The sequence below is a fragment of the Sesamum indicum genome, linkage group LG2 (genome assembly GCF_026168435.1).
Source record: "Sesamum indicum cultivar Baizhima isolate 11 linkage group LG2, ASM2616843v1, whole genome shotgun sequence".
Classification (NCBI taxonomy): Eukaryota; Viridiplantae; Streptophyta; class Magnoliopsida; order Lamiales; family Pedaliaceae; genus Sesamum; species Sesamum indicum.
Window position 1 is genome coordinate 20,188,734 of NC_142658.1, and position 24,185 is coordinate 20,212,918.

Sequence of the window (24,185 nt, forward strand, 5' to 3'; positions counted from 1 at the left end):
GCGCGCGCGCGCCTGCGCGGGCACTGCCGGGCGGGCGCGCGCGCGCCTGCGCGGGCACTGCCGGGCGGGGCCGCGCGCGCCTGCGCGGGCACTGCCGGGCGGGCGCGCGCGCGCCTGCGCGGGCACTGCCGGGCGGGGCCGGGCGCGCCTGCGCGGGCACTGCCGGGCGGGGCCGCGCGCGCCTGCGCGGGCACTGCCGGGCGGGCGCCCGCGCCTGCGCGGGCACTGCCGGGCGGGCGCCCGCGCCTGCGCGGGCACTGCCGGGCGGGCGCCCGCGCCTGCGCGGGCACTGCCGGGCGGGGCCGCGCGGGCACTCGGGCGGACGCGCGCGCGCCTGCGCGGACTGTGCCGGCCTGCGCGCGGGCGCCAGTGCGGGCACTCCCGGGCGCCCGGGCGCCTGCGCTCGCGCGCCTGCGCGGCCTGCGCGGCGTGTGCCGGCCTGCCCGCGCGCGCCTGCGCGGCCTGTGCCGGCCTGCGCGCGCTCGCCTGCGCGGCCTGTGCGGCCTGCGCCGGCCTGCCCGCGCGCGCCTGCGCGGCCTGTGCCGGCATGCCTGCGCGGCCTCCGCGGCGTGTGCCGGCCTGCCCGCGCGCGCCTGCGCGGCCTGTGCCGGCATGCCTGCGCGGCCTGCGCGGCGTGTGCCGGCCTGTGCCGGCCTGCGCGCGCGCGCCTGCGCGGCCTGTGCCGGCCTGCGCGCGCGCGCCTGCACGGACTGTACCGGCCTGCGCGGCCTGCGCCGGCCTGCCCGCGCGCGCCTGCGCGGCCTGTGCCGGCCTGCGCGCGCGCGCCTGCGCGGTCTGTGCCGGCCTGCGCGCGCGCACCTGCGCGCCCTGTGCGGCCTGCGCCGGCCTGTCCCCGCGCGCCTGCGCGGCCTGTGCCGGCATGCGCGCGCGCGCCTGCGCGGCCTGTGTTGGCCTGCGCGGACCGTGCCGGCCTGCGCGCGCGCGCCTGCGCGGCCTGCGCGGCCCGTGCCGGCATGCGCGCGCGCGCCTGCGCGGCCAGTGCCGGCCTGCGCGCGCGCGCAGGCAGCCCGTGCCGACGCGCGCGCACGCGCGCCTTGGCCGACCACTGCATGAAAATTTGCACGTCACCTCAAAATGACATGATTAATTCATTTTTGTTGAAATAATTAATTTTTGAGGTGTGAAAATTTTTATTTAATTATTTTAATTATTAAAAAAATAATAAATAAAAGGAAAAAAATGGGAAAAATATGAAGACACAATAGAATAATATTTTAATTTTTTACGCATTGTATTTGTATCGCGAAATATTTATTTTATTATATTCAGTTATATTGTGCGTCCCAAATGTTTGAAAAATAATTGAGAAAAAAACTGGAGAGTTCACGTTCGCGCGGACACTGCCGACGTGCGCGCGCAGGCAGCCACTGCCGACGGCCGCGCGCAGGCAGCCACTGCCGACGTGCGCGCGCGCGCCTGTGCGGGCACTGCCGACGTGCGCGCGCGCGCGCAGGCAGCCCGTGCCGACGTGCGCGCGCGCGCCTCGGGCGTCGCGTCACCTCAAAATCACATGATTAATTCATTTTTGTTGAAATAATTTATTTTTGAGTTATGAAAATTTTTATTTAATTATTTTATTTATTAAAAAAAAAAAAAAAAAAAACGCTTGCGCGGACGCTGCCGGCGCGCGCGCGCAGGCGGGCACTGCCGGGCGGGCGCGCGCGCGCAGGCGGGCACTGCCGGGCGGGCGCGCGCAGCAGCCACTACCGACGGCCGCGCGCAGGCAGCCACAGCCGACGTGCGCGCGCGCGCCTGTACGGACAGTGCCGACGGCCGCGCACGCGCCTGTGCGGGCACTGCCGACGTGCGCGCGCAGGCAGCCCGTGCCGACGTGCGCGCGCACGCGCCTCGGGCGTCGCATCACCTCAAAATCACATTATTAATTCATTTTTGTTGAAATAATTTACTTTTGAGTTATGAAAATTTTTATTTAATTATATTAATTATTAAAAAAAAAAAAAAAAAAAAACGCTTGCGCGGACGACGGGCCTCGGGCGTCCACTGCATGAAAATTTTCGAGTCACCTCAAAATCACATGATTAATTCATTTTTGTTGTAATAATTTATTTTTGAGTTATGAAAATTTTTATTTAATTATTTTAATTATTAAAAAAAAAAAAAAAACGCTTGCGCGGACGCCGGGCCTCGGGCGTCCACTGCATCAAAATTTTCGCGTCACCTCAAAATCACATGATTAATTCATTTTTCTTGAAATAATTTATTTTTGAGTTATGAAAATTTTTATTTAATTATTTTAATTATTAAAAAAAAAAAAAAAAAACACCGCTTGCGCGGACGCTGCCGGCGGGCGCGCGCAGGCGGGCACTGCCGGGCGGGGCCGCGCGCGCCTGCGCGGGCACTGCAGGGCGAGCGCGCGCGCGCCTGCGCGGGCACTGCCGGGCGGGCGCGCGCGCGCCTGCGCGGGCACTGCCGGGCGGGGCCGGGCGGGGCCGCGCGCGCCTGCGCGGGCACTGCAGGGCGGGCGCGCGCGCGCCTGCGCGGGCACTGCAGGGCGGGCGCGCGCGCGCCTGCGCGGGCACTGCCGGGCGGGGCCGCGCGCGCCTGCGCGGGCACTGCCGGGCGGGGCCGCGCGCGCCTGCGCGGGCACTGCCGGGCGGGGCCGGGCGCGCCTGCGCGGGCACTGCCGGGCGGGGCCGCGCGCGCCTGCGCGGGCACTGCAGGGCGGGCGCGCGCGCGCCTGCGCGGGCACTGCCGGGCGGGCGCGCGCGCGCCTGCGCGGGCACTGCCGGGCGGGGCCGCGCGCGCGCCTGCGCGGGCACTGCCGGGCGGGGCCGCGCGCGCCTGCGCGGGCACTGCCGGGCGGGCGCGCGCGCGCCTGCGCGGGCACTGCCGGGCGGGGCCGGGCGCGCCAGCGTGGGCACTGCCGGGCGGGCGCGCGCGCGCCTGCGCGGGCACTGCCGGGCGGGCGCGCGCGCGCCTGCGCGGGCACTGCCGGGCGGGCGCGCGCGCGCCTGCGCGGGCACTGCCGGGCGGGCGCGCGCGCGCCTGCGCGGGCACTGCCGGGCGGGCGCGCGCGCGCCTGCGCGGGCACTGCCGGGCGGGGCCGGGCGCGCCTGCGCGGGCACAGCCGGGCGGGGCCGGGCGCGCCTGCGCGGGCACTGCCGGGCGGGGCCGCGCGCGCCTGCGCGGGCACTGCCGGGCGGGGCCGCGCGCGCCTGCGCGGGCACTGCCGGGCGGGCGCCCGCGCCTGCGCGGGCACTGCCGGGCGGGCGCGCGCGCGCCTGCGCGGGCACTGCCGGGCGGCGCCGCGCGGGCACTCGGGCGGGCGCGCGCGCGCCTGCGCGGACTGTGCCGGCCTGCGCGCCGCCGCCAGTGCGGGCACTGCCGGGCGCGCGCGCGCCTGCGCGGCCTGCGCGGCGTGTGCCGGTCTGCCCGCGCGCGCCTGCGCGGCCTGTGCCGGCCTGCGCGCGCGCGCCTGCGCGGCCTGTGCGGCCTGCGCCGGCCTGCCCGCGCGCGCCTGCGCGGCCTGCGCGGCCCGTGCCGGCATGCGCGCGCGCGCCTGCGCGGCCCGTGCAGGCCTGCGCGCGCGCCTGCGCGGCCCGTGCAGGCCTGCGCGCGCGCGCAGGCAGCCCGTGCCGACGCGCGCGCGCGCGCGCCTTGGCCGACCACTGCATGAAAATTTGCACGTCACCTCAAAATGACATGATTAATTCATTTTTGTTGAAATAATTAATTTTTGAGGTGTGAAAATTTTTATTTAATTATTTTAATTATTAAAAAAATAATAAATAAAAGGAAAAAAATGGGAAAAATGTGAAGACACAATAGAATAATATTTTAATTTTTTACGCATCGTATTTGTATCGCGAAATATTTATTTTATTATATTCAGTTATATTGTGCGTCCCAAATGTTTGAAAAATAATTGAGAAAAAAACTGGAGAGTTCACGTTCGCGCGGACACTACCGACGTGCGCGCGCAGGCAGCCACTGCCGACGTGCGCGCGCAGCAGCCACTGCCGACGGCCGCGCGCAGCAGCCACTGCCGACGGCCGCGCGCAGGCAGCCACTGCCGACGTGCGCGCGCGCGCCTGTACGGACAGTGCCGACGGCCGCGCGCGCGCCTGTGCGGGCACTGCCGACGTGCGCGCGCGCGCGCCTGTGCGGGCACTGCCGACGTGCGCGCGCGCGCGCCTCGGGCGTCGCGTCACCTCAAAATCACATGATTAATTCATTTTTGTTGAAATAATTTATTTTTGAGTTATGAAAATTTTTATTTAATTATTTTAATTATTAAAAAAAAAAAAAAAAAAAACGATTGCGCGGACGCCGGGCCTCGGGCGTCCACTGCATGAAAATTTTCGCGTCACCTCAAAATCACATGATTAATTCATTTTTGTTGAAATAATTTATTTTTGAGTTATGAAAATTTTTATTTAATTATTTTAATTATTAAAAAAAAAAAAAAAAAACGCTTGCGCGGACGCTGCCGGCGCGCAGGCGCAGGCGGGCACTGCCGGGCGGGCGCGCGCAGCAGCCACTGCCGACGGCCGCGCGCAGGCAGCCTCTGCCGACGTGCGCGCGTGCGCCTGAACGGACAGTGCCGACGGCCGCGCGCGCGCCTGTGCGGGCACTGCCGACGTGCGCGCGCGCGCGCCTCGGGCGTCGCTTCACCTCAAAATCACATGATTAATTCATTTTTGTTGAAATAATTTACTTTTGAGTTATGAAAATTTTTATTTAATTATTTTAATTATTAAAAAAAAAAAAGAACGCTTGCGCGGACGCCGGGCCTCGGGCGTCCACTGCATGAAAATTTTCGCGTCACCTCAAAATCACATGATTAATTCATTTTTGTTGAAATAATTTATTTTTGAGTTATGAAAATTTTTATTTAATTATTTTAATTATTAAAAAAAAAAAAAAAAAAACGATTGCGCGGACGCCGGGCCTCGGGCGTCCACTGCATGAAAATTTTCGCGTCACCTCAAAATCACATGATTAATTCATTTTTGTTGAAATAATTTATTTTTGAGTTATGAAAATTTTTATTTAATTATTTTAATTATTAAAAAAAAAAAAAAAAAACGCTTGCGCGGACGCTGCCGGCGCGCAGGCGCAGGCGGGCACTGCCGGGCGGGCGCGCGCAGCAGCCACTGCCGACGGCCGCGCGCAGGCAGCCTCTGCCGACGTGCGCGCGTGCGCCTGTACGGACAGTGCCGACGGCCGCGCGCGCGCCTGTGCGGGCACTGCCGACGTGCGCGCGCGCGCGCCTCGGGCGTCGCTTCACCTCAAAATCACATGATTAATTCATTTTTGTTGAAATAATTTACTTTTGAGTTATGAAAATTTTTATTTAATTATTTTAATTATTAAAAAAAAAAAAAACGCTTGCGCGGACGCTGCCGGGCGGGCGCGCGCGCGCAGGCGGGCACTGCCGGGCGGGCGCGCGCGCGCAGGCGGGCACTGCCGGGCGGGCGCGCGCAGCAGCCACTGCCGACGGCCGCGCGCAGGCAGCCACTGCCGACGTGCGCGCGCGCGCGCCTCGGGCGTCGCGTCACCTCAAAATCACATGATTAATTCATTTTTGTTGAAATAATTTATTTTTGAGTTATGAAAATTTTTATTTAATTATTTTAATTATTAAAAAAAAAAAAAAAAAAACGCTTGCGCGGACGCCGGGCCTCGGGCGTCCACTGCATGAAAATTTTCGCGTCACCTCAAAATCACATGATTAATTCATTTTTGTTGAAATAATTTATTTTTGAGTTATGAAAATTTTTATTTAATTATTTTAATTATTAAAAAAAAAAAAAAACGCTTGCGCGGACGCCGGGCCTCGGGCGTCCACTGCATGAAAATTTTCGCGTCACCTCAAAATCACATGATTAATTCATTTTTGTTGAAATAATTTATTTTTGAGTTATGAAAATTTTTATTTAATTATTTTAATTATTAAAAAAAAAAAAAAAAACGCTTGCGCGGACGCTGCCGGCGCGCGCGCGCAGGCGGGCACTGCCGGGCGGGCGCGCGCGCGCATGCGGGCACTGCCGGGCGGGCGCGCGCAGCAGCCACTGCCGACGGCCGCGCGCAGGCAGCCACTGCCGACGTGCGCGCGCGCGCCTGTACGGACAGTGCCGACTGCCGCGCGCTCGCCTGTGCGGGCACTGCCGACGTGCGCGCGCAGGCAGCCCGTGCCGACGTGCGCGCGCGCGCGCCTCGGGCGTCGCGTCACCTCAAAATCACATGATTAATTCATTTTTGTTGAAATAATTTACTTTTGAGTTATGAAAATTTTTATTTAATTATTTTAATTATTAAAAAAAAAAAAAAAAAACGCTTGCGCGGACGCCGGGCCTCGGGCGTCCACTGCATGATAATTTTCGCGTCACCTCAAAATCACATGATTAATTCATTTTTGTTGAAATAATTTATTTTTGAGTTATGAAAATTTTTATTTAATTATTTTAATTATTAAAAAAAAAAAAAAAACGCTTGCGCGGACGCTGCCGGCGCGCGCGCGCGCGCAGGCGGGCACTGCCGGGCAGGCGCGCGCAGCAGCCTCTGCCGACGGCCGCGCGCAGGCAGCCACTGCTGACGTGCGCGCGAACGCCTGTACGGACAGTGCCGACGGCCGCGCGCGCGCCTGTGCGGGCACTGCCGACGTGCGCGCGCGCGCGCCTCGGGCGTCGCGTCACCTCAAAATCACATGATTAATTCATTTTTGTTGAAATAATTTACTTTTGAGTTATGAAAATTTTTATTTAATTATTTTAATTATTAAAAAAAAAAAAAAAAACGCTTGGGCGGACGCCGGGCATCGGGCGTCCACTGCATGAAAATTTTCGCGTCACCTCAAAATCACATGATTAATTCATTTTTGTTGAAATAATTTATTTTTGAGTTATGAAAATTTTTATTTAATTATTTTAATTATTAAAAAAAAAAAAAAAAAACGCTTGCGCGGACGCCGGGCCTCGGGCGTCCACTGCATGAAAATTTTCGCGGCACCTCAAAATCACATGATTAATTCATTTTTGTTGAAATAATTTATTTTTGAGTTATGAAAATTTTTATTTAATTATTTTAATTATTAAAAAAAAAAAAAAAAAACGCTTGCGCGGACGCCGGGCCTCGGGCGTCCACTGCATGAAAATTTTCGCGTCACCTCAAAATCACATGATTAATTCATTTTTGTTGAAATAATTTATTTTTGAGTTATGAAAATTTTTATTTAATTATTTTAATTATTAAAAAAAAAAAAAAACGCTTGCGCGGACGCTGCCGGCGCGCGCGCGCAGGCGGGCACTGCCGGGCGGGCGCGCGCGCGCCTGCGCGGGCACTGCCGGGCGGGGCCGCGCGCGCCTGCGCGGGCACTGCCGGGCGGGGCCGGGCGCGCGGGCACTGCCGGGCGGGCGCGCGCGCGCCTGCGCGGGCACTGCCGGGCGGGGCCGGGCGCGCCTGCGCGGGCACAGCCGGGCGGGGCCGGGCGCGCCTGCGCGGGCACTGCCGGGCGGGACCGCGCGCGCCTGCGCGGGCACTGCCGGGCGGGGCCGCGCGGGCACTCGGGCGGGCGCGCGCGCGCCTGCGCGGACTGTGCCGGCCTGCGCGCGGGCGCCTGCGCGGCCTGCGCGGCGTGTGCCGGCCTGCGCGCGCGCGCCTGCGCGGCCTGTGCGGCCTGCGCCGGCGCGGCCTGTGCCGGCATCCCTGCGCGGCCTGCGGGGCGTGTGCCGGCCTGCCCGCGCGCGCCTGCGCGGCCTGTGCCGGCATGCCTGCGCGGCCTGCGCGGCGTGTGCCGGCCTGCCCGCGCGCGCCTGCGCGGCCTGTGCCGGCCTGCGCGCGCGCGCCTGAGCGGACTGTACCGGCCTGCGCGCGCGCGCCTGCTCGGCCTGCGCCGGCCTGCCCGCGCGCTTGCGCGGCCTGTGCCGGCATGCGCGCGCGCGCCTGCGCGGCCTGTGCCGGCATGCGCGCGCGCGCCTGCGCGGCCTGTGCCGGCCTGCGCGCGCGCGCCTGCGCGGTCTGTGCCGGCCTGCGCGCGCGCACCTGCGCGCGCGCACCTGCGCGGCCTGTGCGCCCTGCGCCGGCCTGTCCCCGCGCGCCTGCGCGGCCTGTGCCGGCATGCGCGCGCGCGCGCGCCTGCGCGGCCTGTGCCGGCATGCGCGCGCGCGCGCGCCTGCGCGGCCTGTGTTGGCCTGCGCGGACCGTGCCGGCCTGTGCGCGCGCGCCTGCGCGGCCTGCGCGGCCCGTGCCGGCATGCGCGCGCGCGCCTGCGCGGCCCGTGCCGGCATGCGCTCGCGCGCAGGCAGCCCGTGCCGACGCGCGCGCGCGCGCCTTGGCCGACCACTGCATGAAAATTTGCACGTCACCTCAAAATGACATGATTAATTCATTTTTGTTGAAATAATTAATTTTTGAGGTGTGAAAATTTTTATTTAATTATTTTAATTATTAAAAAAATAATAAATAAAAGGAAAAAAATGGGAAAAATATGAAGACACAATAGAATAATATTTTAATTTTTTACGCATCGTATTTGTATCGCGAAATATTTATTTTATTATATTCAGTTATATTGTGCGTCCCAAATGTTTGAAAAATAATTGAGAAAAAAACTGGAGAGTTCACGTTCGCGCGGCCACTGCCGACGTGCGCACGCAGGCAGCCACTGCCGACGTGCGCGCGCAGCAGCCACTGCCGACGGCCGCGCGCAGCAGCCACTGCCGACGTGCGCGCGCGCGCCTGTACGGACAGTGCCGACGGCCGCGCGCGCGCATGTGCGGGCACTGCCGACGTGCGCGCGCGCGCGCAGGCAGTCCGTGCCGACGTGCGCGCGCGCGCGCCTCGGGCGTCGCGTCACCTCAAAATCACATGATTAATTCATTTTTGTTGAAATAATTTATTTTTGAGTTATGAAAATTTTTATTTAATTATTTTAATTATTAAAAAAAAAAAAAAAAAACGCTTGCGCGGACGCCGGGCCTCGGGCGTCCACTGCATGAAAATTTTCGCGTCACCTCAAAATCACATGATTAATTCATTTTTGTTGAAATAATTTATTTTTGAGTTATGAAAATTTTTATTTAATTATTTTAATTATTTAAAAAAAAAAAAAAAAAAAAACGCTTGCGCGGACGCTGCCGGCGCGCGCGCGCAGGCGGGCACTGCCGGGCGGGCGCGCGCAGCAGCCACTGCCGACGGCCGCGCGCAGGCAGCCACTGCCGACGTGCGCGCGCGCGCCTGTACGGACAGTGCCGACGGCCGCGCGCGCGCCTGTGCGGGCACTGCCGACGTGCGCGCGCAGGCAGCCCGTGCCGACGTGCGCGCGCGCGCGCCTCGGGCGTCGCGTCACCTCAAAATCACATGATTAATTCATTTTTGTTGAAATAATTTACTTTTGAGTTATGAAAATTTTTATTTAATTATTTTAATTATTAAAAAAAAAAAAAAAAAAAACGCTTGCGCGGACGCCGGGCCTCGGGCGTCCACTGCATGAAAATTTTCGCGTCACCTCAAAATCACATGATTAATTCATTTTTCTTGAAATAATTTATTTTTGAGTTATGAAAATTTTTATTTAATTATTTTAATTATTAAAAAAAAAAAAAAAAAACACCGCTTGCGCGGACGCTGCCGGCGGGCGCGCGCAGGCGGGCACTGCCGGGCGGGCGCGCGCGCGCCTGCGCGGGCACTGCCGGGCGGGGCCGCGCGCGCCTGCGCGGGCACTGCAGGGCGAGCGCGCGCGCGCCTGCGCGGGCACTGCCGGGCGGGCGCGCGCGCGCCTGCGCGGGCACTGCCGGGCGGGGCCGCGCGCGCCTGCGCGGGCACTGCCGGGCGGGCGCGCGCGCGCCTGCGCGGGCACTGCCGGGCGGGCGCGCGCGCGCCTGCGCGGGCACTGCCGGGCGGGGCCGCGCGCGCCTGCGCGGGCACTGCCGGGCGGGCGCGCGCGCGCCTGCGCGGGCACTGCCGGGCGGGGCCGAGCGCGCCTGCGCGGGCACAGCCGGGCGGGGCCGGGCGCGCCTGCGCGGGCACTGCCGGGCGGGGCCGCGCGCGCCTGCGCGGGCACTGCCGGGCGGGCGCCCGCGCCTGCGCGGGCACTGCCGGGCGGGCGCCCGCGCCTGCGCGGGCACTGCCGGGCGGGGCCGCGCGGGCACTCGGGCGGACGCGCGCGCGCCTGCGCGGACTGTGCCGGCCTGCGCGCGGGCGCCAGTGCGGGCACTCCCGGGCGCCCGGGCGCCTGCGCTCGCGCGCCTGCGCGGCCTGCGCGGCGTGTGCCGGCCTGCCCGCGCACGCCTGCGCGGCCTGTGCCGGCCTGCGCGCGCTCGCCTGCGCGGCCTGTGCGGCCTGCGCCGGCCTGCCCGCGCGCGCCTGCGCGGCCTGTGCCGGCATGCCTGCGCGGCCTCCGCGGCGTGTGCCGGCCTGCCCGCGCGCGCCTGCGCGGCCTCTGCCGGCATGCCTGCGCGGCCTGCGCGGCGTGTGCCGGCCTGCCCGCGCGCGCCTGCGCGGCCTGTGCCGGCCTGCGCGCGCGCGCCTGCGCGGCCTGTGCCGGCCTGCGCGCGCGCGCCTGCACGGACTGTACCGGCCTGCGCGGCCTGCGCCGGCCTGCCCGCGCGCGCCTGCGCGGCCTGTGCCGGCCTGCGCGCGCGCGCCTGCGCGGTCTGTGCCGGCCTGCGCGCGCGCACCTGCGCGCCCTGTGCGGCCTGCGCCGGCCTGTCCCCGCGCGCCTGCGCGGCCTGTGCCGGCATGCGCGCGCGCGCCTGCGCGGCCTGTGTTGGCCTGCGCGGACCGTGCCGGCCTGCGCGCGCGCGCCTGCGCGGCCTGCGCGGCCCGTGCCGGCATGCGCGCGCGCGCCTGCGCGGCCAGTGCCGGCCTGCGCGCGCGCGCAGGCAGCCCGTGCCGACGCGCGCGCACGCGCGCCTTGGCCGACCACTGCATGAAAATTTGCACGTCACCTCAAAATGACATGATTAATTCATTTTTGTTGAAATAATTAATTTTTGAGGTGTGAAAATTTTTATTTAATTATTTTAATTATTAAAAAAATAATAAATAAAAGGAAAAAAATGGGAAAAATATGAAGACACAATAGAATAATATTTTAATTTTTTACGCATTGTATTTGTATCGCGAAATATTTATTTTATTATATTCAGTTATATTGTGCGTCCCAAATGTTTGAAAAATAATTGAGAAAAAAACTGGAGAGTTCACGTTCGCGCGGACACTGCCGACGTGCGCGCGCAGGCAGCCACTGCCGACGTGCGCGCGCAGCAGCCACTGCCGACGGCCGCGCGCAGCAGCCACTGCCGACGGCCGCGCGCAGGCAGCCACTGCCGACGTGCGCGCGCGCGCCTGTGCGGGCACTGCCGACGTGCGCGCGCGCGCGCAGGCAGCCCGTGCCGACGTGCGCGCGCGCGCCTCGGGCGTCGCGTCACCTCAAAATCACATGATTAATTCATTTTTGTTGAAATAATTTATTTTTGAGTTATGAAAATTTTTATTTAATTATTTTAATTATTAAAAAAAAAAAAAAAAAAAACGCTTGCGCGGACGCTGCCGGCGCGCGCGCGCAGGCGGGCACTGCCGGGCGGGCGCGCGCGCGCATGCGGGCACTGCCGGGCGGGCGCGCGCAGCAGCCACTGCCGACGGCCGCGCGCAGGCAGCCACTGCCGACGTGCGCGCGCGCGCCTGTACGGACAGTGCCGACGGCCGCGCGCTCGCCTGTGCGGGCACTGCCGACGTGCGCGCGCAGGCAGCCCGTGCCGACGTGCGCGCGCGCGCGCCTCGGGCGTCGCGTCACCTCAAAATCACATGATTAATTCATTTTTGTTGAAATAATTTACTTTTGAGTTATGAAAATTTTTATTTAATTATTTTAATTATTAAAAAAAAAAAAAAAAAACGCTTGCGCAGACGCCGGGCCTCGGGCGTCCACTGCATGATAATTTTCGCGTCACCTCAAAATCACATGATTAATTCATTTTTGTTGAAATAATTTATTTTTGAGTTATGAAAATTTTTATTTAATTATTTTAATTATTAAAAAAAAAAAAAAAAACGCTTGCGCGGACGCTGCCGGCGCGCGCGCGCGCGCAGGCGGGCACTGCCGACGGCCGCGCGCAGGCAGCCACTGCCGACGTGCGCGCGAACGCCTGTACGGACAGTGCCGACGGCCGCGCGCGCGCCTGTGCGGGCACTGCCGACGTGCGCGCGCAGGCAGCCCGTGCCGACGTGCGCGCGCGCGCGCCTCGGGCGTCGCGTCACCTCAAAATCACATGATTAATTCATTTTTGTTGAAATAATTTACTTTTGAGTTATGAAAATTTTTATTTAATTATTTTAATTATTAAAAAAAAAAAAAAAAAAAACGCTTGGGCGGACGCCGGGCCTCGGGCGTCCACTGCATGAAAATTTTCGCGTCACCTCAAAATCACATGATTAATTCATTTTTGTTGAAATAATTTATTTTTGAGTTATGAAAATTTTTATTTAATTATTTTAATTATTAAAAAAAAAAAAAAAACGCTTGCGCGGACGCCGGGCCTCGGGCGTCCACTGCATGAAAATTTTCGCGTCACCTCAAAATCACATGATTAATTCATTTTTGTTGAAATAATTTATTTTTGAGTTATGAAAATTTTTATTTAATTATTTTAATTATTAAAAAAAAAAAAAAAAAAAAAAAACGCTTGCGCGGACGCTGCCGGCGCGCGCGCGCAGGCGGGCACTGCCGGGCGGGCGCGCGCAGCAGCCACTGCCGACGGCCGCGCGCAGGCAGCCACTGCCGACGTGCGCGCGCGCGCCTGTACGGACAGTGCCGACGGCCGCGCGCGCGCCTGTGCGGGCACTGCCGACGTGCGCGCGCAGGCAGCCCGTGCCGACGTGCGCACGCGCGCGCCTCGGGCGTCGCGTCACCTCAAAATCACATGATTAATTCATTTTTGTTGAAATAATTTACTTTTGAGTTATGAAAATTTTTATTTAATTATTTTAATTATTAAAAAAAAAAAAAAAACGCTTGCGCGGACGCCGGGCCTCGGGCGTCCACTGCATGATAATTTTCGCGTCACCTCAAAATCACATGATTAATTCATTTTTGTTGAAATAATTTATTTTTGAGTTATTAAAATTTTTATTTAATTATTTTAATTATGAAAAAAAAAAAAAAAAAAACGCTTGCGCGGACGCCGGGCCTCGGGCGTCCACTGCATGAAAATTTTCGCGTCACCGCAAAATCACATGATTAATTCATTTTTCTTGAAATAATTTATTTTTGAGTTATGAAAATTTTTATTTAATTATTTTAATTATTAAAAAAAAAAAAAAAAAACGCTTGCGCGGACGCTGCCGGCGGGCGCGCGCAGGCGGGCACTGCCGGGCGGGCGCGCGCGCGCCTGCGCGGGCACTGCCGGGCGGGGCCGCGCGCGCCTGCGCGGGCACTGCAAGGCGAGCGCGCGCGCGCCTGCGCGGGCACTGCCGGGCGGGCGCGCGCGCGCCTGCGCGGGCACTGCCGGGCGGGGCCGCGCGCGCCTGCTCGGGCACTGCCGGGCGGGCGCGCGCGCGCCTGCGCGGGCACTCCCGGGCGGGGCCGGGCGCGCCTGCGCGGGCACTCCCGGGCGGGGCCGGGCGCGCCTGCGCGGGCACTGCCGGGCGGGGCCGCGCGCGCCTGCGCGGGCAATGCAGGGCGGGCGCGCGCGCGCATGCGCGGGCACTGCCGGGCGGGCGCGCGCGCGCCTGCGCGGTTACTGCCGGGCAGGGCCGCGCGCGCCTGCGCGGGCACTGCCGGGCGGGGCCGGGCGCGCCAGCGCGGGCACTGCCGGGCGGGCGCGCGCGCGCCTGCGCGGGCACTGCCGGGAGGGGCCGCGCGCGCCTGCGCGGGCACTGCCGGGCGGGCGCGCGCGCGCCTGCACGGGCACTGCCGGGCGGGGCCGCGCGCGCCTGCGCGGGCACTGCCGGGCGGGCGCGCGCGCGCCTGCGCGGGCACTGCCGGGCGGGCGCGCGCGCGCCTGCGCGGGCACTGCCGGGCGGGGCCGAGCGCGCCTGCGCGGGCACAGCCGGGCGGGGCCGGGCGCGCCTGCGCGGGCACTGCCGGGCGGGGCCGCGCGCGCCTGCGCTGGCACTGCCGGGCGGGCGCCCGCGCCTGCGCGGGCACTCGGGCGGGCGCGCGCGCGCCTGCGCGGACTGTGCCGGCCTGCGCGCGGGCGCCAGTGCGGGCACTGCCGGGCGCCCGGGCGCCTGCGCGGCCTGCGCGGCGTGTGCCGGCCTGCCCGCGCGCGCCTGCGCGGCCTGTGCCGGCCTGCGCGCGCTCGCCTGCGCGGCCTGTGCGGCCTGCGCCGGCATGCCCGCGCGCGCCTGCTAGGCCTGTGCCGGCATGCCTGCGCGGCCTCCGCGGCGTGTGCCGGCCTGCCCGCGCGCGCCTGCGCGGCCTGTGCCGGCATGCCGGCGCGGCCTGCGCGGCGTGTGCCGGCCTGCCCGCGCGCGCCTGCGCGGCGTGTGCCGGCCTGCGCGCGCGCGCCTGCGCGGCCTGTGCCGGCCTGCGCGCGCGCGCCTGCACGGACTGTACCGGCCTGCGCGCGCGCGCCTGCGCGGCCTGCGCCGGCCTGCCCGCGCGCGCCTGCGCGGCCTGTGCCGGCATGCGCGCGCGCGCCTGCGCGGCCTGTGCCGGCCTGCGCGCGCGCGCCTGCGCGGTCTGTGCCGGCCTGCGCGCGCGCACCTGCGCGCCCTGTGCGGCCTGCGCCGCCCTGTCCCGGCGCGCCTGCGCGGCCTGTGCCGGCATGCGCGCGCGCGGCTGCGCGGCCTGTGCCGGCATGCGCGCGCGCGCCTGCGCGGCCTGTGCCGGCATGCGCGCGCGCGCCTGCGCGGCCCGTGCCAGCCTGCGCGCGCGCCTGCGCGGCCAGTGCCGGCCTGCGCGCGCGCGCAGGCAGCCCGTGCCGACGCGCGCGCGCGCGCGCCTTGGCCGACCACTGCATGAAAATTTGCACGTCACCTCAAAATGACATGATTAATTCATTTTTGTTGAAATAATTAATTTTTGAGGTGTGAAAATTTTTATTTAATTATTTTAATTATTAAAAAAATAATAAATAAAAGGAAAAAAATGGGAAAAATATGAAGACACAATAGAATAATATTTTAATTTTTTACGCATTGTATTTGTATCGCGAAATATTTATTTTATTATATTCAGTTATATTGTGCGTCCCAAATGTTTGAAAAATAATTGAGAAAAAAACTGGAGAGTTCACGTTCGCGCGGACACTGCCGACGTGCGCGCGCAGGCAGCCACTGCCGACGTGCGCGCAGCAGCCACTGCCGACGGCCGCGCGCAGCAGCCACTGCCGACGGCCGCGCGCAGGCAGCCACTGCCGACGTGCGCGCGCGCGCCTGTACGGACAGTGCCGACGGCCGCGCGCGCGCCTGTGCGGGCACTGCCGACGTGCGCGCGCGCGCAGGCAGCCCGTGCCGACGTGCGCGCGCGCGCGCCTCGGGCGTCGCGTCACCTCAAAATCACATGATTAATTCATTTTTGTTGAAATAATTTATTTTTGAGTTATGAAAATTTTTATTTAATAATTTTAATTATTAAAAAAAAAAAAAAAAAAAAAAACGCTTGCGCGGACGCTGCCGGCGCGCGTGCGCAGGCGGGCACTGCCGGGCGGGCGCGCGCAGCAGCCACTGCCGACGGCCGCGCGCAGGCAGCCACAGCCGACGTGCGCGCGCGCGCCTGTACGGACAGTGCCGACGGCCGCGCACGCGCCTGTGCGGGCACTGCCGACGTGCGCGCGCAGGCAGCCCGTGCCGACGTGCGCGCGCACGCGCCTCCGGCGTCGCATCACCTCAAAATCACATGATTAATTCATTTTTGTTGAAATAATTTACTTTTGAGTTATGAAAATTTTTATTTAATTATTTTAATTATTAAAAAAAAAAAAAAAAAAAAAAAACGCTTGCGCGGAGACGGGCCTCGGGCGTCCACTGCATGAAAATTTTCGAGTCACCTCAAAATCACATGATTAATTCATTTTTGTTGAAATAATTTATTTTTGAGTTATGAAAATTTTTATTTAATTATTTTAATTATTAAAAAAAAAAAAAAACGCTTGCGCGGACGCTGCCGGCGCGCGCGCGCAGGCGGACACTGCCGGGCGGGCGCGCGCGCGCCTGCGCGGGCACAATCGGGCGGGGCCGCGCGCGCCTGCGCGGGCACTGCAGGGCGGGCGCGCGCGCGCCTGCGCGGGCACTGCCGGGCGGGGCCGCGCGCGCCTGCGCGGGCACTGCCGGGCGGGCGCGCGCGCGCCTGCGCGGGCACTGCCGGGCGGGGCCGGGCGCGCCTGCGCGGGCACTGCCGGGCGGGCGCGCGCGCGCCTGCGCGGGCACTGCCGGGCGGGGCCGGGCGCGCGCGCGCCTGCGCGGGCACTGCCGGGCGGGGCCGGGCGCGCCTGCGCGGGCACAGCCGGGCGGGGCCGGGCGCGCCTGCGCGGGCACAGCCGGGCGGGGCCGGGCGCGCCTGCGCGGGCACTGCCGGGCGGGACCGCGCGCGCCTGCGCGGGCACTGCCGGGCGGGGCCGCGCGGGCACTCGGGCGGGCGCGCGCGCGCCTGCGCGGACTGTGCCGGCCTGCGCGCGGGCGCCTGCGCGGCGTGTGCCGGCCTGCGCGCGCGCGCCTGCGCGGCCTGTGCGGCCTGCGCCGGCCTGCCCGCGCGCGCCTGCGCGGCCTGTGCCGGCATCCCTGCGCGGCCTGCGGGGCGTGTGCCGGCCTGCCCGCGCGCGCCTGCGCGGCCTGTGCCGGCATGCCTGCGCGGCGTGTGCCGGCCTGCCCGCGCGCGCCTGCGCGGCCTGTGCCGGCCTGCGCGCGCGCGCCTGCGCGGACTGTGCCGGCCTGCGCGCGCGCGCCTGCGCGGCCTGCGCCGGCCTGCCCGCGCGCTTGCGCGGCCTGTGCCGGCATGCGCGCGCGCGCCTGCGCGGCCTGTGCCGGCCTGCGCGCGCGCGCCTGCGCGGTCTGTGCCGGCCTGCGCGGCCTGTGCGCCCTGCGCCGGCCTGTCCCCGCGCGCCTGCGCGGCCTGTGCCGGCATGCGCGCGCGCGCCTGCGCGGCCTGTGTTGGCCTGCGCGGACCGTGCCGGCCTGCGCGGCCTGCGCGGCCCGTGCCGGCATGCGCTCGCGCGCAGGCAGCCCGTGCCGACGCGCGCGCGCGCGCCTTGGCCGACCACTGCATGAAAATTTGCACGTCACCTCAAAATGACATGATTAATTCATTTTTGTTGAAATAATTAATTTTTGAGGTGTGAAAATTTTTATTTAATTATTTTAATTATTAAAAAAATAATAAATAAAAGGAAAAAAATGGGAAAAATATGAAGACACAATAGAATAATATTTTAATTTTTTACGCATCGTATTTGTATCACGAAATATTTATTTTATTATATTCAGTTATATTGTGCGTCCCAAATGTTTGAAAAATAATTGAGAAAAAAACTGGAGAGTTCACGTTCGCGCGGCCACTGCCGACGTGCGCACGCAGGCAGCCACTGCCGACGTGCGCGCGCAGCAGCCACTGCCGACGGCCGCGCGCAGCAGCCACTGCCGACGGCCGCGCGCAGGCAGCCACTGCCGACGTGCGCGCGCGCGCCTGTACGGACAGTGCCGACGGCCGCGCGCGCGCATGTGCGGGCACTGCCGACGTGCGCGCGCGCGCGCAGGCAGTCCGTGCCGACGTGCGCGCGCGCGCCTCGGGCGTCGCGTCACCTCAAAATCACATGATTAATTCATTTTTGTTGAAATAACTTATTTTTGAGTTATGAAAATTTTTATTTAATTATTTTAATTATTAAAAAAAAAAAAAAAAAACGCTTGCGCGGACGCCGGGCCTCGGGCGTCCACTGCATGAAAATTTTCGCGTCACCTCAAAATCACATGATTAATTCATTTTTGTTGAAATAATTTATTTTTGAGTTATGAAAATTTTTATTTAATTATTTTAATTATTTAAAAAAAAAAAAAAAAAAAAAACGCTTGCGCGGACGCTGCCGGCCTGTGCCGGCCTGCGCGGACTGTGCCGGCCTGCGCGCGGGCGCCAGTGCGGGCACTGCCGGGCGCGCGGCCGCCTGCGCGCGCGCGCCTGCGCGGCGTGTGCCGGCCTGCCCGCGCGCGCCTGCGCGGCCTGTGCCGGCCTGCGCGCGCGCGCCTGCGCGGCCTGTGCGGCCTGCGCCGGCCTGCCCGCGCGCGCCTGCGCGGCCTGTGCCGGCATGCCCGCGCGCGCCTGCGCGGCCTGTGCCGGCCTGCGCGCGCGCGCCTGCGCGGCCTGCGCCGGCCTGCCCGCGCGCGCCTGCGCGGCCTGTGCCGGCATGCGCGCGCGCGCCGGCGCGCACCTGCGCGGCCTGCGCGCGCGCGCCTGCGCGGTCTGTGCCGGCCTGCGCGCGCGCACCTGCGCGGCCTGTGCGGCCTGCGCCGGCCTGTCCCCGCGCGCCTGCGCGGCCTGTGTTGGCCTGCGCGGACCGTGCCGGCCTGCGCGCGCGCGCCTGCGCGGCCCGTGCCGGCATGCGCGCGCGCGCCTGCGCGGTCTGTGCCGGCCTGCGCGCGCGCACCTGCGCGGCCTGTCCCCGCGCGCCTGCGCGGCCTGTGCCGGCATGCGCGCGCGCGCCTGCGCGGCCTGTGTTGGCCTGCGCGGACCGTGCCGGCCTGCGCGGCCCGTGCCGGCCTGCGCGCGCGCCTGCGCGGCCAGTGCCGGCCTGCGCGCGCGCGCAGGCAGCCCGTGCCGACGCGCGCGCGCGCGCGCCTTGGCCGACCACTGCATGAAAATTTGCACGTCACCTCAAAATGACATGATTAATTCATTTTTGTTGAAATAATTAATTTTTGAGGTGTGAAAATTTTTATTTAATTATTTTAATTATTAAAAAAATAATAAATAAAAGGAAAAAAATGGGAAAAATATGAAGACACAATAGAATAATATTTTAATTTTTTACGCATCGTATTTGTATCGCGAAATATTTATTTTATTATATTCAGTTATATTGTGCGTCCCAAATGTTTGAAAAATAATTGAGAAAAAAACTGGAGAGTTCACGTTCGCGCGGACATTGCCGACGTGCGCGCGCAGCAGCCACTGCCGACGGCCGCGCGCAGGCTGCCACTGCCGACGTGCGCGCGCGCGCCTGTACGGACAGTGCCGACGGCCGCGCGCGCGCCTGTGCGGGCACTGCCGACGTGCGCGCGAGCGCGCAGGCAGCCCGTGCCGACGTGCGCGCGCGCGCGCGCCTCGGGCGTCGCGTCACCTCAAAATCACATGATTAATTCACTTTTGTTGAAATAATTTATTTTTGAGTTATGAAAATTTTTATTTAATTATTTTAATTATAAAAAAAAAAAAAAAAAAACCCTTGCGCGGACGCCGGGCCTCGGGCGTCCACTGCATGAAAATTTTCGCGTCACCTCAAAATCACATGATTAATTCATTTTTGTTGAAATAATTTATTTTTGAGTTATGAAAATTTTTATTTAATTATTTTAATTATTAAAAAAAAAAAACGCTTGCGCGGACGCTGCCGGCGCGCGCGCGCAGGCGGGCACTGCCGGGCGGGCGCGCGCAGCAGCCACTGTCGACGGCCGCGCGCAGGCAGCCACTGCCGACGTGCGCGCGCGCGCCTGTACGGACAGTGCCGACGGCCGCGCGCGCGCCTGTGCGGGCACTGCCGACGTGCGCGCACAGGCAGCCCGTGCCGACGTGCGCGCGCGCGCGCGCCTCGGGCGTCGCGTCACCTCAAAATCACATGATTAATTCATTTTTGTTGAAATAATTTACTTTTGAGTTATGAAAATTTTTATTTAATTATTTTAATTATTAAAAAAAAAAAAAAAAAAAAAAACGCTTGCGCGGACGCTGCCGGCGCGCGCGCGCAGGCTGGCATTGCCGGGCGGGCGCGCGCAGCAGCCACTGCCGACGGCCGCGCGCAGGCAGCCACTGCCTGTGCGGGCACTGCCGACGTGCGCGCGCAGGCAGCCCGTGCCGACGTGCGCGCGCGCGCGCCTCGGGCGTCGCGTCACCTCAAAATCACATGATTAATTCATTTTTGTTGAAATAATTTACTTTTGAGTTATGAAAATTTTTATTTAATTATTTTAATTATTAAAAAAAAAAAAAAAAAAACGCTTGCGCGGACGCCGGGCCTCGGGCGTCCACTGCATTAAAATTTTCGCGTCACCTCAAAATCACATGATTAATTCATTTTTGTTGAAATAATTTATTTTTGAGTTATGAAAATTTTTATTTAATTATTTTAATTATTAAAAAAAAAAAAAAAAAAAAAAAAAAGCGCTTGCGCGGACGCTGCCGGCGCGCGCGCGCAGGCGGGCACTGCCGGGCGGGGCCGCGCGCGCCTGCGCGGGCACTGCCGGGCGGGCGCGCGCGCGCCTGCGCGGGCACTGCCGGGCGGGGCCGGGCGCGCCTGCGCGGGCACTGCCGGGAGGGCGCGCGCGCGCCTGCGCGGGCACTGCCGGGCGGGCGCGCGCGCGCCAGCGCGGGCACTGCCGGGCGGGGCCGCGCGCGCCTGCGCGGGCACCGCCGGGCGGGCGCGCGCGCGCCTGCGCGGGCACTGCCGGGCGGGCGCGCGCGCGCCTGCGCGGGCACTGCCGGGCGGGCGCGCGCGCGCCTGCGCTGGCACTGCCGGGCGGGGCCGGGCGCGCCTGCGCGGGCACAGCCGGGCGGGGCCGGGCGCGCCTGCGCGGGCACTGCCGGGCGGGGCCGCGCGCGCCTGCGCGGGCACTGCCGGGCGGGGCCACGCGGGCACTCGGGCGGGCGCGCGCGCGCCTGCGCGGCCTGCGCGGCGTGTGCCGGCCTGCGCGCGCGCGCCTGCGCGGCCTGTGCGGCCTGCGCCGGCCTGCCCGCGCGCGCCTGCGCGGCCTGTGCCGGCATGCCTGCGCGGCCTGCGCGGCGTGTGCCGGCCTGCCCGCGCGAGCTTGCGCGGCCTGTGCCGGCATGCCTGCGCGGCCTGCGCGGCGTGTGCCGGCCTGCCCGCGCGCGCCTGCGCGGCCTGTGCCGGCCTGCGCGCGCGCGCCTGCGCGGACTGCGCCGGCCTGCCCGCGCGCGCCTGCGCGGCCTGTGCCGGCATGCGCGCGCGCGCCTGCGCGGCCTGTGCCGGCATGCGCGCGCGCGCCTGCGCGGCCTGTGCCGGCATGCGCGCGCGCGCCTGCGCGGCCTGTGCCGGCCTGCGCGCGCGCGCCTGCGCGGTCTGTGCCGGCCTGCGCGCGCGCACCTGCGCGGCCTGTGCGGCCTGCGCCGGCCTGTCCCCGCGCGCCTGCGCGGCCTGTCCCCGCGCGCCTGCGCGGCCTGTGTTGGCCTGCGCGGACCGTGCCGGCCTGCGCGGCCTGCGCGGCCCGTGCCGGCCTGCGCGCGCGCCTGCGCGGCCAGTGCCGGCCTGCGCGCGCGCGCAGGCAGCCCGTGCCGACGCGCGCGCGCGCGCGCCTTGGCCGACCACTGCATGAAAATTTGCACGTCACCTCAAAATGACATGATTAATTCATTTTTGTTGAAATAATTAATTTTTGAGGTGTGAAAATTTTTATTTAATTATTTTAATTATTAAAAAAATAATAAATAAAAGGAAAAAAATGGGTAAAATATGAAGACACAATAGAATAATATTTTAATTTTTTACGCATCGTATTTGTATCGCGAAATATTTATTTTATTATATTCAGTTATATTGTGCGTCCCAAATGTTTGAAAAATAATTGAGAAAAAAACTGGAGAGTTCACGTTCGCGCGGACATTGCCGACGTGCGCGCGCAGCAGCCACTGCCGACGGCCGCGCGCAGGCAGCCACTGCCGACGTGCGCGCGCGCGCCTGTACGGACAATGCCGACGGCCGCGCGCGCGCCTCGGGCGTCGCGTCACCTCAAAATCACATGATTAATTCACTTTTGTTGAAATAATTTATTTTTGAGTTATGAAAATTTTTATTTAATTATTTTAATTATAAAAAAAAAAAAAAAAAAACGCTTGCGCGGACACCGGGCCTCGGGCGTCCACTGCATGAAAATTTTCGCGTCACCTCAAAATCACATTATTAATTCATTTTTGTTGAAATAATTTATTTTTGAGTTATGAAAATTTTTATTTAATTATTTTAATTATTAAAAAAAAAAAACGCTTGCGCGGACGCTGCCGGCGCGCGCGCGCAGGCGGGCACTGCCGGGCGGGCGCGCGCAGCAGCCACTGCCGACGGCCGCGCGCAGGCAGCCACTGCCGACGTGCGCGCGCGCCTGTGCGGGCACTGCCGACGTGCGCGCGCAGGCAGCCCGTGCCGACGTGCGCGCGCGCGCGCCTCGAGCGTCGCGTCACCTAAAAATCACATGATTAATTCATTTTTGTTGAAATAATTTACTTTTGAGTTATGAAAATTTTTATTTAATTATTTTAATTATTAAAAAAAAAAAAAAAAAAAAAAACGCTTGCGCGGACGCCGGGCCTCGGGCGTCCACTGCATGAAAATTTTCGCGTCACCTCAAAATCACATGATTAATTCATTTTTGTTGAAATAATTTATTTTTGAGTTATGAAAATTTTTATTTAATTATTTTAATTATTAAAAAAAAAAAAAAAAAAACGCTTGCGCGGACGCCGGGCCTCGGGAGTCCACTGCATGAAAATTTTCGCGTCACCTCAAAATCACATGATTAATTCATTTTTGTTGAAATAATTTACTTTTGAGTTATGAAAATTTTTATTTAATTATTTTAATAATTAAAAAAAAAAAAAACGCTTGCGCGGACGCCGGGCCTCGGGCGTCCACTGCATGAAAATTTTCGCGTCACCTCAAAATCACATGATTAATTCATTTTTGTTGAAATAATTTATTTTTGAGTTATGAAAATTTTTATTTAATTATTTTAATTATTAAAAAAATAATAAATAAAAGGAAAAAAATGGGTAAAATATGAAGACACAATAGAATAATATTTTAATTTTTTACGCATCGTATTTGTATCGCGAAATATTTATTTTATTATATTCAGTTATATTGTGCGTCCCAAATGTTTGAAAAATAATTGAGAAAAAAACTGGAGAGTTCACGTTCGCGCGGACATTGTCGACGTGCGCGCGCAGCAGCCACTGCCGACGGCCGCGCGCAGGCAGCCACTGCCGACGTGCGCGCGCGCGCCTGTACGGACAGTGCCGACGGCCGCGCGCGCGCCTGTGCGGGCACTGCCGACGTGCGCGCGAGCGCGCAGGCAGCCCGTGCCGACGTGCGCGCGCGCGCGCCTCGGGCGTCGCGTCACCTCAAAATCACATGATTAATTCACTTTTGTTGAAATAATTTATTTTTGAGTTATGAAAATTTTTATTTAATTATTTTAATTATAAAAAAAAAAAAAAAAAAACGCTTGCGCGGACACCGGGCCTCGGGCGTCCACTGCATGAAAATTTTCGCGTCACCTCAAAATCACATGATTAATTCATTTTTGTTGAAATAATTTATTTTTGAGTTATGAAAATTTTTATTTAATTATTTTAATTATTAAAAAAAAAAAAAAAAAAAACGCTTGCGCGGACGCTGCCGGAGAGCGCGCGCAGGCGGGCACTGCCGGGCGGGCGCGCGCGCGCCTGCGCGGGCACTGCCGGGCGGGCGCGCGCGCGCCTGCGCGGGCACTGCCGGGCGGGGCCGCGCGCGCCTGCGCGGGCACTGCCGGGCGGGGCCGGGCGCGCCTGCGCGGGCACAGCCGGGCGGGGCCCGGCGCGCCTGCGCGGGCACTGCCGGGCGGGCGCGCGCGCGCCTGCGCGGGCACTGCCGGGCGGGCGCGCGCGCACCTGCGCGGGCACTGCCGGGCGGGGCCGCGCGGGCACTCGGGCGGGGGCGCGCGCGCCTGCGCGGACTGTGCCGGCCTGCGCGCGGGCGCCAGTGCGGGCACTGCCGGGCGCGCGGGCGCCTGCGCGCGGGCGCCTGCGCGGCGTGTGCCGGCCTGCCCGCGCGCGCCTGCGCGGCCTGTGCCGGCCTGCGCGCGCGCGCCTGCGCGGCCTGTGCGGCCTGCGCCGGCCTGCCCGCGCGCGCCTGCGCGGCCTGTGCCGGCATGCCCGCGCGCGCCTGCGCTGCCTGTGCCGGCCTGCGCGCGCGCGCCTGCGCGGCCTGCGCCGGCCTGCCCGCGCGCGCCTGCGCGGCCTGTGCCGGCATGCGCGCGCGCGCCGGCGCGCACCTGCGCGGCCTGCG